We start from the raw sequence: 12,032 nt of genomic DNA, 5'->3' as shown, positions 1-12,032 counted from the left end.
AGATGGAAGAGAGTTGTTATAACCAGGGCCTCCTACTACGAGAATGTGAAACTAGGAAACCAAGGAATCTAAGGATTCTAATATGCAATTTCACACAACTTAAAACCGAGAAGTAGCCATTGTCACTGCATTCTCCCCCTCCACATCCTGGAGTGCATACCCTGCTGGCGCAGTCACGTTTATATTGGACGTTTATATTGGACTGTCTTCAGTAAAAAAGGCCAAGCATATGCTAAGTATCATCTTCTGTCGCCCACCACACTTCTGTGGTTGGAAGTTCTTTTCCTTAGCTCACAAATGAGTAAAGACTTGAGCTCTTTGTCTGGTTTGCACTTGGGATACCATCCCTGAGCATGACTTTATAAACCTGTGCAGTCTTGGTGTAAAACTGTGGATGAGTAGTTTCCAACATCCAGTGCTTGTATTAGTCACCAGCACTGAGGGGGAGGGAACACAACCTTCTCCGCGGCACGCAGCAGTAAGCATTCCTCTTCAGAGCTCTGTGGGTCATCTGGGATCTGGCTGATCCTGGCTGGGCTCCGCTGGCTGGCTCGGCTCAGGCTGCAGCAGCTCAGTGGCTCTGCCTCTCGCTTCAGGTCTGGACTGCCTTGGGAGCTCTGCTCCACATGCCTTTCATCGGATCCTCCTTAGACAGCAGGCTAGCGGAAGCTTGTTCTTCTGATGTCAGTGGCACAGGCAGAAGAGGGTACACCCCAGTGTGCAGACACTTTTCAAGCCCCTGCTTGTATTCATCTACTAACATCCCATTGACAAAGAAAGTCATGTGGCCATGCCCATCTTCGACAAGGAAGGACACTCCATCTATGAGGAAGCCATAGCAAGTGTGTGGATGGAGAAAGGAGTGAAGAACTGGGGCCAGTGATACCACCAGGCTCACCCGTGGCACACAGGAAAGATAAAGGTTTCTTCTGCCAACTGCTGCTAGCAGTGTTTTGTTGCAAAGGTGCTACAGCGAGCTTGGCAGTCCTGGGAAACTTCTGAAGGTTAAACAGCTCACAGGCTCCCTGTGGCCAGAAAACCAGGTGACCACCCTGCTCCATCCGAGTCAGGTTCTGGTGACTTGGATGGGTAGCCCAGGGGCCCAAGTGAGGAGGGCGCAACAGTGGAAGTGCAGAGAGCAGCACAGCAACCAAAGAACTCTTCCATGGCTAAGGGTGCGACCCTTTATGCTCTGACACGTGCCAAGGAGAGCACTGAGGAGGTCAGAGCCCCTGGGACCAGCCAGGGCGAGATCAGCTTCACCCAAGAATCAGGACAGGAAGGAAAACCAAATAGGCAAGGGTGAGATTCTGACCTGAGCCAACAATTAGTCAGGTTTATATGCTTAAATTAACCATGATGTTCTGGTTGCTGTAGCTTTATTTATTTATCATTCAAAATAAAAAATAATACAGATGTCTCATTTAAATAAAAATAGAGGCTTATCACGGAAGTAAAAACAGAGGCTTATAATGGAAAACAGCAGTTTCCTGCCTCACCCCTACAATCTCCTAATTACTTGTCCCCAGAAGCAGCTGTTTTAGCTGTGTCTTCTGACACTTTATCTACATTTTTTTTCCAGGCTTACATAGCTATTTCTTGATTTTTCAACTTTAGACATAGTCTGTTCTCTTCCTACCTTGGAAAACAAGAATTTAACTCTTACAGGCTCCCCCATGCTCCACCCACACACCTATATTTCCCTTCCCCCATCTTCCCAATATAGATATTTCGGTTAAATAAATATTTTAGTGTTTACATTATTATGACTGTGTGAAAACTTTTCACAACTGAGCCATTTGGTGTATTATACACGATTATATTTCCTTTCAGTGCTCAACTTCTTGTTTCCCCAGGAGCCTTTTTTTTAACTGTTTGGTTTTTTTACATACTTATCAATAATACAACCCTGAACTCTCAGAACTGAACATTTCACTGACATGGTCAAGTAGATTAAACTACTAGGTTGGTTGGTTGGTTGGTTTGAGACAGCCTTCTGGGAACCACTGTTGTTCTTGTTCTGAAAATTCCTTTGCTTCCCTCTAGTGGTGAATTCCACGTTGCCTGCGTCTCGTGTCCTCATTTTGGTTTATTCTCTTGAGGGAGCATGACTACCAGTAGACTTCTAATAAAAGATGTGTGAGTCCTTGTTTGTCTGAAAATGTCATTATTCTGTTCTCAATTGATTGACAGTGTGATTGGGTGTAAAATTCTAGGTTGGAAATAATTTTCCCGCAGACTGTTTTCTTTTAACTTTTCATTTGGAATAATTTTAGGTTTACAGAAAAGTTCCAAGAACGTCACAGAGTTCTACCTACTGCCTTCACCCGGTGTCCCCTAACGCTACCATCTTACATAACCACAGCACAGCGATCAAAGCTAAAGAATTAACTATCATGCCCCAAGAAGGGTACAACAGAAAGAAAGAAAAAAACAAAACCTTAAGAAATTAACTTTGGTACACTACTGTTAACAAAATGACGGACTTCAGATGTCACCAGTTTTTCCCAATAATGTCACTTTATTTTTCCAGGATCCAGGCTAGGATCTCACATTGTGTTTAGCTGCCGAGTCTCCTTAGTCTCCTCCAATCAGGAGCAGGTCCTCAGTCTGTCTTTGTCTTTCATGATCTTAACAGTTTTGAAGAATCCTGGTCTGGTATCGTGTAGAATGTCCCTCAACTTGAATTTGTCTGATGTTTTCTCATGATGAGACAGAGGGCTTGGATGTGGGGCAAGACTGTCACAGGTGACGTGCCCTTCCCAGCACATCTCACCTGGGGTGCATGGTGGTGCTGGGACTTCTCACTGAGGATGTTTGTGCCAGGCTTCTCCACTCTAGAATTACTATTTTTCCTTTTATAATTAATAAACATATTGTTAGACATACTTTAAGACTATGCAAATGTCTTGTTTATCCTCAGACTTTCACCCACAAATTTTAGCAGCCATTGGTGAATCTTGGCTGCAACAGTTTTTACTGTAATGCTCTTAATGGTAATTTTCTATTTCCCTCATTTCTTTTACACTTATTAATGAAACTCTTTTGCAAAATAGAGCTGTCCCTTCTCCTCCATGTATTTAGTCATTTATTTATTTGTTTCAGCATGGACTCATAGTTACTTTATTCTAGTGGTTGTAGTACAATTTTATTATTCACGTTGCCCTCTGAATTTTGAAGCCTCTGCTCAATTATCCTTCAGATTTCACTATTGCTTTAAGAAGTTTAATGCTATTATGATTCTTTACCTTTCGTATGTGACCGGTTTTTCTTTTTGGGGATGTTCTGAAATTTTACAAAATTGTGCTTTTGTGTTTATCTTTTATCATGCATTTATATCGGGCATGCCATGGACCCTTTCAAGCTGGAAACTTATGTGTTCTGGGAAATGTTCATGCTTTATTTATTTATCTGGTGATTTATCCCCATTACCCACTTTTTCTTTCTTTCTTTCTTTTTTTTTTTTTTTGTTTTTTTTTTTTGTTTCTGGGACACCATTATTCTGATGCCAAACTTTAGAAATAATCCTCTAGTTTTCTTATGTTTTAATTTCCAATTTTTCATCCTTTATCTTTTTGTTCTACTTTTTAGGAGTTTTTGTTTCTCCTCTATCTTCCAATTTTGTACTGGATTTTTCAGTGTAGATTTCCAAGAGCTTTTTCTTGTTTTATAAATATTTTCATAGCTATCTCTCTTCATGGATGTGATATCTTCTCTTATTTGTAAAGACTTTTATCATTTGGGGGAAGTTTTCTTTTGCTTCCTGCAATGATCTCTTTCCTCTGAGTTGCTTTTTTGCTGTTTGTTTCTCTCTTTCTCTCTCTCTTTCTTTCATGTTGAAGACTTTTTCTCAGATGACCTGTCATCCTTTATTGTCTGTTCATATTTGAGTTAGACGTTGAACAGGATACCCACACCAGGTCCTTTGGGAAGGGAAACATGTACCTTCCCAGTGGAGAGGCCCAGCAGTCACCACCTTTACCAAGTGATCAAGCTTTACTTTCCCACTAGTGAGACAGGCAGGCATTGTGTCCTGATGTGATGCAGCATGAAGTAGAGAATTTCACCTGTGTGTCTTGCCAAAAATGTCTAATCTGAATCTAGTTGCACCTTTAGATCTACCTTCCACTTGACAGGATTTCCAGGAGATACAGGACAAGTTAAATGATACCAGACCCAATCAGACAAGTCTGATATGAGACCCTCCTTCAATTAAGTGGTCTGGTCCCTTCAAAAAGTCAGCACCATGGGGCAAACAAAAGGAAGGAAGACTGTTCCAGGAAGGAGAATAAAGGGACATAGTGACCAAATGCAATGGCATTCTAGAGACGAGGGAGATTTGAATATGGACTGAATATTAGAATATATTTGGGTACTATTTTAAATTTTCTTAGGTGTGATATGAATTTGGTTATGTACGAAAAGATTCTTATTCTTTGGATAGAGATACTGAAATATGCTGAGGTAAAATATTGTAATGTCTGCAACTTACTTTCAAATGGTTCAAAAAAACAGTATACGTACACACCTGTACCTAAAGAGAAAGCAAGTGTGTTAAGATGTTAACAACTGCAGAATTTAAGAGGTGGGTATATGGGTATTTGTCACAGTATTTTTTCTACTTTTCTGTATATTTACATTTTTCTGTAATAAAAATGTAGGTGGAGAAAAAAGGAAGATACCAAAAAGTTGCTAGAAGCTTATGTGAGCCCTGGGTACATGGGCAGGCAAGGCTCATCAATTGGGAGGCAACGATTTTATCTGGGGACCTTCAAATGTCCGTGTTGTGTGTCTTCTCTCGGTGGCTGGAGGAGCTCTCTGGGAGCTGAATGGGGAAGGGGTCCGAGCAGCCTCATCGGTCATTTCACAGACTTTCCGGGAATTCTCCTGTTTTCATGTATGTCTCACTTCATCCTCAGCGGGGTAACTCCTCAGAGAATACACTGATGGTATCCTCCCCGGGGCAGAGGGCCAGTTGCCTGGCCTGGGTAAAACAGCAAGGAGCCTGAGGGTCTGTCTCTTCATACAGACTTTCCACCAGTTCCATTCCCAGCCCCACCTCAGAGCTCCCTAATATCCCAAGTCCTGAGATCCCCTGGGGTTCGGTGCAGAAGGGCTTGCTTACCTCTGTGAGGCATGATTTCTGGGCCACACCTCTGCAGAGGTTCAAATTCTGCTGTGTGACCTGGGGCAAGTTATTTAACCTCTCTCTGCCTCATCTCCATAATCAGGGTTCAAACTTGAGCGTTGTTGGGGGATTGTATGAATTAATACACCTTCAACACTTAGATGGGTGCCCGGCACAGAGTAAGTCCTTTGACTACACACGTACATCCCAACTCCCACCAACTTAGGTTTCCACTTTCTCTGGCCTGTGAGGTCACTCTCCATCTTCCACAATTTTAGTGCAATCTCAAGCCTGCTATTCTCCCTTCTGCTCTCTTTGTCCTTGTGGGCCTTGGCCTTTTTTTTCTTTTTTAATCCCTTTACTGTCTGTCCACTGAGGTTGAGAAGATAGGAGGGTTACATGTAAGTGTGCATTCCACATTAAACCACAAGTCTCAATGACTTTGTCTCTCTCCGCCCCTCCTAAGGTCTCCATTCAGGTAGTGCGTTCATCATACTGCAGCTAAACTCGTGGAGTGTTGCAGGCAGAGCCTGGGGAGCGAACATCCAGGCTTCTCAGTCAGGTCTGGAACCAGCTCCGGATGTTATATCGAGAACCCGCTGGGTGAGTGTTCCAGGGACCCCATTCCCAAATCTACTGAGTCATCACCGCTGACTGTGGGGAAGAAAGGGCAGAGGTGGGGCTGCCCAGAAACTTGTGTAAGAACCTCGTGACCCATGGCAGTGGCAGAACCAAACAGCCAGCAGTCTTCTCGCTGGGGCTTGGCTGGGTTAATTTGCCCAGTTGGTGAGGAACAGAGCTCGTGTTCCAGTCAGTTGTGACCAACTTCAAGGCCAGACTCCAAGCCGGTGTGTGCAGCCGAGTGCGACTAGACAGCACCCTCTGAGTAACGGGTAGGGTTGCATCTCCATTTTGGTAGCAATCCTCTTAATGGAAGAATTTTCATAACCCTGAAAATCTTTATATACACTTCTTTGTATCTTTCATATTTCCCGTCCAGGCGAAGCCAACACTAAATGCCACACGAAATTGAAATTTATGGAATTCAAACAAAGAATAAAAATTGCAAAATGATACGGTGTCATGTTCATAATCCAGAGATAATTTATAGTCATGACGCCTCCTTTTATTGGAAGAATTGGGAATGCTTTTATGAGAATTAATTAGTCTAGGTTTGTAATTTCATGCTTGAAGTAGGCTGCAAAAGTACCCATGTGAACCAGGTTGCTGGAGGGGGAGCAGGGTGAGGGAGACGGATTCATTATTAGGTTTACAGCTTGAAATCTGAGGCGGAACAATGCCATTTCTCACAGAAAATATTTAAATACTTAACAATCCGTAGCCACATAGCCAAATTTCCTTGGGGATGAATATTTCAGAGGAGTGGCAATCAGGGCAAAGAGGTAAAAATAAAAGACTCATTTTTTTTTCCTTTCTAAAATTGTTTTGTTTTTTTCCTGAGCTGCTGCTTTTACGAGCCGTGTGGGAAAGGCACGTAGGGTCACGAGACTCTCCACGACTTCAGAGGCAATTATAGGTTCCCGGAATTCTGCGGCAGGTGAGAGCTGCGGGTCGTACTGAACTTGCGTTCATTGTTCCTAATTAAGTGCCCTCCAGAATCTTATAGGAGGCCTTCGGGTTGACCCTTCGCCCATGTCTTCTTGTTTCTTTTCTTTTCTTCCCTTCCCTCCCCTCCCCTCCTCTTTTCTTTTTAATGGCAGTACTGGGGATTGAACCCAGCATCTGGTGCATGCTGGGCATGCGCTCTACCGCTGAGCGCTACCCTCCCCCCGTCGCCCACGTGTTCTTACTGCTCGTGGGTGCAACCCGGAGCTCACAGAGCCGGGCCGATGGGACCTGTTGGGGAAATACAATACTAAAAACAAATCTCCTACCAACCCAGAAAATCTTCTCCACGAAGGTAGGAGAGAAAGAAAACAGTTTTATTACTGAATAAGCGTTAAACGAGAATGCGATGTGTGCATCGCAGGCAGTCAGCTAAGAGACCGCCAAGACAGCGGGGAATCTCAGCCGCGCGCAGACGCAGCCCCTTACCGTACGAGGTAATGACTAGTCGTCACGCAACAGGACTTGAAGGCGCCCTTTGTCACACAGAGGTCATCCTGTATTGGCCTGGTAATTGGGGTCACCATCTGTGTTAGCTAATTGGCTTTAGCCTAAAGAAAAACAAACTTTTGTCTTTATGACGGGAGGTAGTTTTGCAACTTGGAAGGAGGCTCCCACCTTCCCTCAGAGATGGGAGACAGGGTCCTGTCTCCCTTAACGATGGCATTTCAAAGGGATGGCTCCCAGGTCCTTGAGAAAGACATTCCTGAGTCCTAAAGCTGGCAAGAGGCTGATTGAGCTTTTTAAAAGATTTACATACGTTTCAAAGCGACAGAGGGAAGGAATTAGAGTTATGTTTTCTAAAATGACTGCTCTAAGAAGGAGGGAGGAGAAACCTCTTCCCTTCTTTTCAACAGGGAGAGTTAAGCCTCTTATTTTTAGTTTGTATTTGCCCTTTCTGCCCCAAGAGATGGCAGCATAGGTTGACGCCTCCACCTCCGCTCACTCAGGGACTCTTCCATCTTCACCCGAGTGCAGCCTGAACAGCCCTCTCCTTCCTCGACCCACCTGCATCTGTCTGTCTGCGGGGCTGGGTCTTAGGCGGAAGGGAGCGGCGCCCCACTGCCTACCGTGTTGAGTTGCGTCATGTGGGTTCTGAGGAAAGTACGAGGTGACCTCACCTCCCCACCTGACCTTGAGTTCTAAAGCCTCAAGGACCAGAAGGCAGGCAAGGTCCTGGCTCACCGGGGACCTTGCTGGGGGTGGGGGCCTGGACGCAGCTGCCCCCAGCCCTGGAGGGAGGAGGCAAGTGTGGAGATCTGTGAGGACCCACAAGTGAAACCCCCAAACGCAGCAGCACCAGACCAAAACCCAGCTCCTCGGTTCTTACTTTCACCAAAGGGATTGCTTCTGAGCAAGAGGGAAAAGAGAAACATCTTAAAAATCAATGAGTCAGAAACTGAGAAATTCAACTCCATATGCAAAGGGGTAATCAGTTCTACAACGTGGAACAAATCTGACTGTATACAGTGTTCACAGAAGAAAAAAAACGGGTTCGTTTATATACAAGAAGGAGATAGACACGTGCCACTCTGCATTGACAGCCATGTCCTCCCTGGCACCTCTGCACCACTTCACTCCCTCTCATGGGTTAACAGGAAGCTGATGGATCTGAAAGTGTGGGGGAATTGGAAAATACTTCTCCAGTTAGGAAAGCACCTTTTAAAAATCAAAATAAAACTGAAGGCACGATTTGTTTTTTCCTAAGGCCCCCGTGCTGTAGCTCTGTGATATAACTACGTGTGTACACATGTGTGGGTCCATGTATGCATATCTCTGAGCAGAAGAGCAGGAGGGAAGCCCTCCATCTGCCCCACCATGTCCCCGGGGGGCTCTGGCCTGCCTCGGCGGGGGAGGCAAAGGCTGAGGCGGTCCTCCTGGCCACTGAGTGCCCTGCCCTGTGTTTGGCAGTGGCCAGGGTGGTGGAATTCCCAGAAGCACCAGTGTTGACCTGTTGCCTCTCTTGCTCCCGATAGGCAAGACTAGCTCCCCCGTGGTTTTCAGGGAAGATTCTAAAAGAGGATGGTGATCCACCCTCCCTCCAGAGCCTAGAGTGAGAGCAGAAGGAGGGATGGGAGCCCTGGAGAGGGCAAGGCCAGACCACTGCCTGGGCACTGCGAAGCATCCTCGTCTCCTCCCAGGCACTGGCTCTGGGCCCTGCACCTGCTCTCACTGGTGGTCTTGGGGGGCTCAGCCTTTCCCAGAGCCCTGGCGGGGGTGGGGTCCTGCACCCGCACCACATCACCTGTGGCAGCCCCTCCACACTCTCCTCTTGGGCACTTCTTGGCCCTGTGTCCCCACTTCACACCCCTCTCTCCTACACAGACTGAAAGTCAGGTACTTCTGAGCATGATATATTCTAGAAAGAGTGTGTATGACTTTTTGCTGTTGTTTTTACAGCAGAGGATGCCCAAAGTGTAGGTTTGTGCTGCCATTTTGATTCTAAAGCCAACGCACCTCTTGGTGTTCTCATGTCTTGGACATGTTTATTCTGGACATTTCAGAGGACCTGGGGACTCCCTGCCCTCATTGACTTGAACTTGACATGGTTCTTAGGACATTTTGCTTTGCTGTCCTTCTTCCCAAATCTTATCTGAGGGTGATGATGAAAGGAGACTCCCTGGGGATAATTAAGACTGAGCACATCTGCCTTCCAGGATCTGGGGCTGTCGGCTCACACTCAGAGCTACCCGCTGCCTTCCTGGTCCACTTTGTCTTGTCCAGCAAGGAGCACACACTTGGAGCTGGGCAAGAGCATGGTTCATCCCGGTGTCGGGGGAAGACCGACCCGGCTGAAGCGGGAGATTGTTGAGAGAAAGGGGAAAAGATGCTCGCAACGTGGGAAATTCTCAAGTGGCAGAAAAGAAGAGGGAAACCACAGCCGAAGCAGTTAAGTGAAGCCTGGAGTCCCTGGGGATCTTAGAGGAGCCAAATTTGGGCTCTAAGAGGAGCCAAAGGCTCCAGAGGTCCCTTGGGCTCTAGGGACTGGGCTGAGGTCATGGCACCTGTATGGGAACAGATGTGGCCTTATGCTTGCTTGGACGACAGAAAACTCTGATCTAAGCTCAACAGAAAAGCAAGGGCATCAAAGCGGCATTCCTTCTGTAAAAGAGGATTGGAAGATTCTGCCCACCAGCTCAGCGAGGTATGCTGAAGCAAATGGTCTCTCTTGGGATTTTGGTGCAAAGGAAAACAATCACCTGTCAGAAATTAACTTCCTGGGGCCTGTGCCGACTGAGTGCAGAGTTCAGATTTCTACAACGTGTGAGGTCCGTCAGCCCCAGGCAGAGAAACTAACATAATATTTGGTCTAAAACACTTGAAACCTCCAGGATCCTAGAAGATGCTAACGTGAAACCACTGTGGAGAAACATGGTCACAACCCAGCGCACGTGGGAGTCACACAGGAAAAACAAATCCTGCTGAAGATGAGCTTACAACAAAAAATGACAAATCATGTGAGGAGGAAATGAGCCTCCACGAGGAGGAACCAGCAGGGTGCACCCAGAGAGTCCTCGGTGCCTCCAGCCCTGCAGATCATGGGAGAGTCTGAATGGAGCTATTAACACATTCATACCCAGCGTTTCAAAAGCAGAGCGCAGCAGTGCTGGCGCCTTCCCAACCTGTTCCCCCTGTGTCCACCTTCTCAGTCCATTCCAGTCCCTCCTGTCATGCAGACTCAAAATCTGGAGCATCTTCAAACTCTTTCTGTCTCATTTTTCTCTCTTAAAAGTGGCTCTCAGTTTTCTTGTCTTTCTGTCCTGTCATGGCAGTGATCATCTAGCTGGGCTCCCTGCCTTTCTGCCCCCAGCACCCCCCACTTCTCTTTATCTCATCCCCACACTGCCACTAAATTATTCTTGTAAACAGAAGCCAGATGATTTCACTTCTCCGAGACAAACTCCTGATTATGAACATCTAAGGCTTCTTCCCCAGTTTGGAGCTCAACTTTCTTTCCAGTTTTGTTTCCTGTCATAATACATCACCCTCACCCACCCCTCACCCCAACCTCCTGTCTCGGCCTTTCCAGCTTATTTGTCCTTCTCACACTGTCCCTCAGGCCTCCAGGCTCTCTTTCCTCCGACTAGACTGCTCCGCCATCGCATGTGCCGACTGAAGGTCAACCTTGGCTTAAACCTTCCAGGAGCATGATGTCGTGGGAGAAGGCAGGCATCATCAAGGCTAGAATATCTGGTTTCAAATCCCAGGAGTGTCGCTTAAGAGCAGTGCCTCAAGCAAATCACAACCTCTCTGAGCCTCAGTTTCCAATTATATAAAATGGGAATGTTACCTGCTTTGCAGAGTTGGGAGAATTTGAGATAATCTCTGCAAAGCACTGGGCACAGAACCAGCCCCAGTATGTGCTCAGTAAACAGTTGCTGAATTGATTCTCCATCCTCACCTTTTTATAGGAGGCTGCTTTTTATGTCCTCCTGATTCCCCAGCCAAAGCTCCATGAGGCCAGAGGCCTCGTCTCCTTTGTCTTCGCATCTGTGCACTTTCCCGTGTCTAGCAGAGTTTTGGAACACATTGATTGACAAGTGGTGGAGAGAACTAGGCACACCTGACCTGATGTCAGAAGGGAAGACGTGGGCAGAGCTGCCTCCCAGATGCTGGAAGGGCCAGTTTACCTGGTGTCACTCCAGCGAGGGCAGAACCACCGTCAAGAGCTATAAGGAGACTGATGTCAGCCCAGGGTGGGAAGGACTGTCCAACACTTAGAGCTGCGTAACATGCGAGCAAGTGCCAGATGGAAGCTACTTGCCATTAACAAACTCAGATTGTACAAAGTATCCCTGGGTTGGATGAGGATAAGACCGGATCGGTGATTCTTAACTTTGGGGAGTCACAGGTGCCTTTGAAAGTCTGATAAAACTTAAATGGATCTTTTCTAGAAAAATGGCCCAAAGCATAACAGTTTGCAAATCATTTCAGGAGCTTCATGGATCCTAGGTAAGGCTCACCTGAAAAAGCACCCTACTAGGATGCTATGTTCAACGTTCTTTTTCCTAATTAATAATGAGAGGTTCACTGCTGTTATTCATATCTTCAAAATTCACACCTCCCATGTAGAGGGCCAGCTTCATATTTAAACCTCAGTGCCCTTTGCCATGAATTCAATGCTCAATGGATTTTTGGATTAAGTGAATGAATAAATAAATGAATGAAACGATTGACTAGTCATCTTTAAGGAAACCTATGTGCTACAAGAAGAGAAGAGAAGAAAAAAAGAAAACAATGAAAGGTTTTAGAAAAAGACCAGCACAGGATAACAAAA

This window comes from Camelus ferus, chromosome 14, assembly GCF_009834535.1.
Source record: "Camelus ferus isolate YT-003-E chromosome 14, BCGSAC_Cfer_1.0, whole genome shotgun sequence".
NCBI lineage: Eukaryota > Metazoa > Chordata > Mammalia > Artiodactyla > Camelidae > Camelus > Camelus ferus.
Note: the sequence above shows the minus strand (reverse complement) of the source record.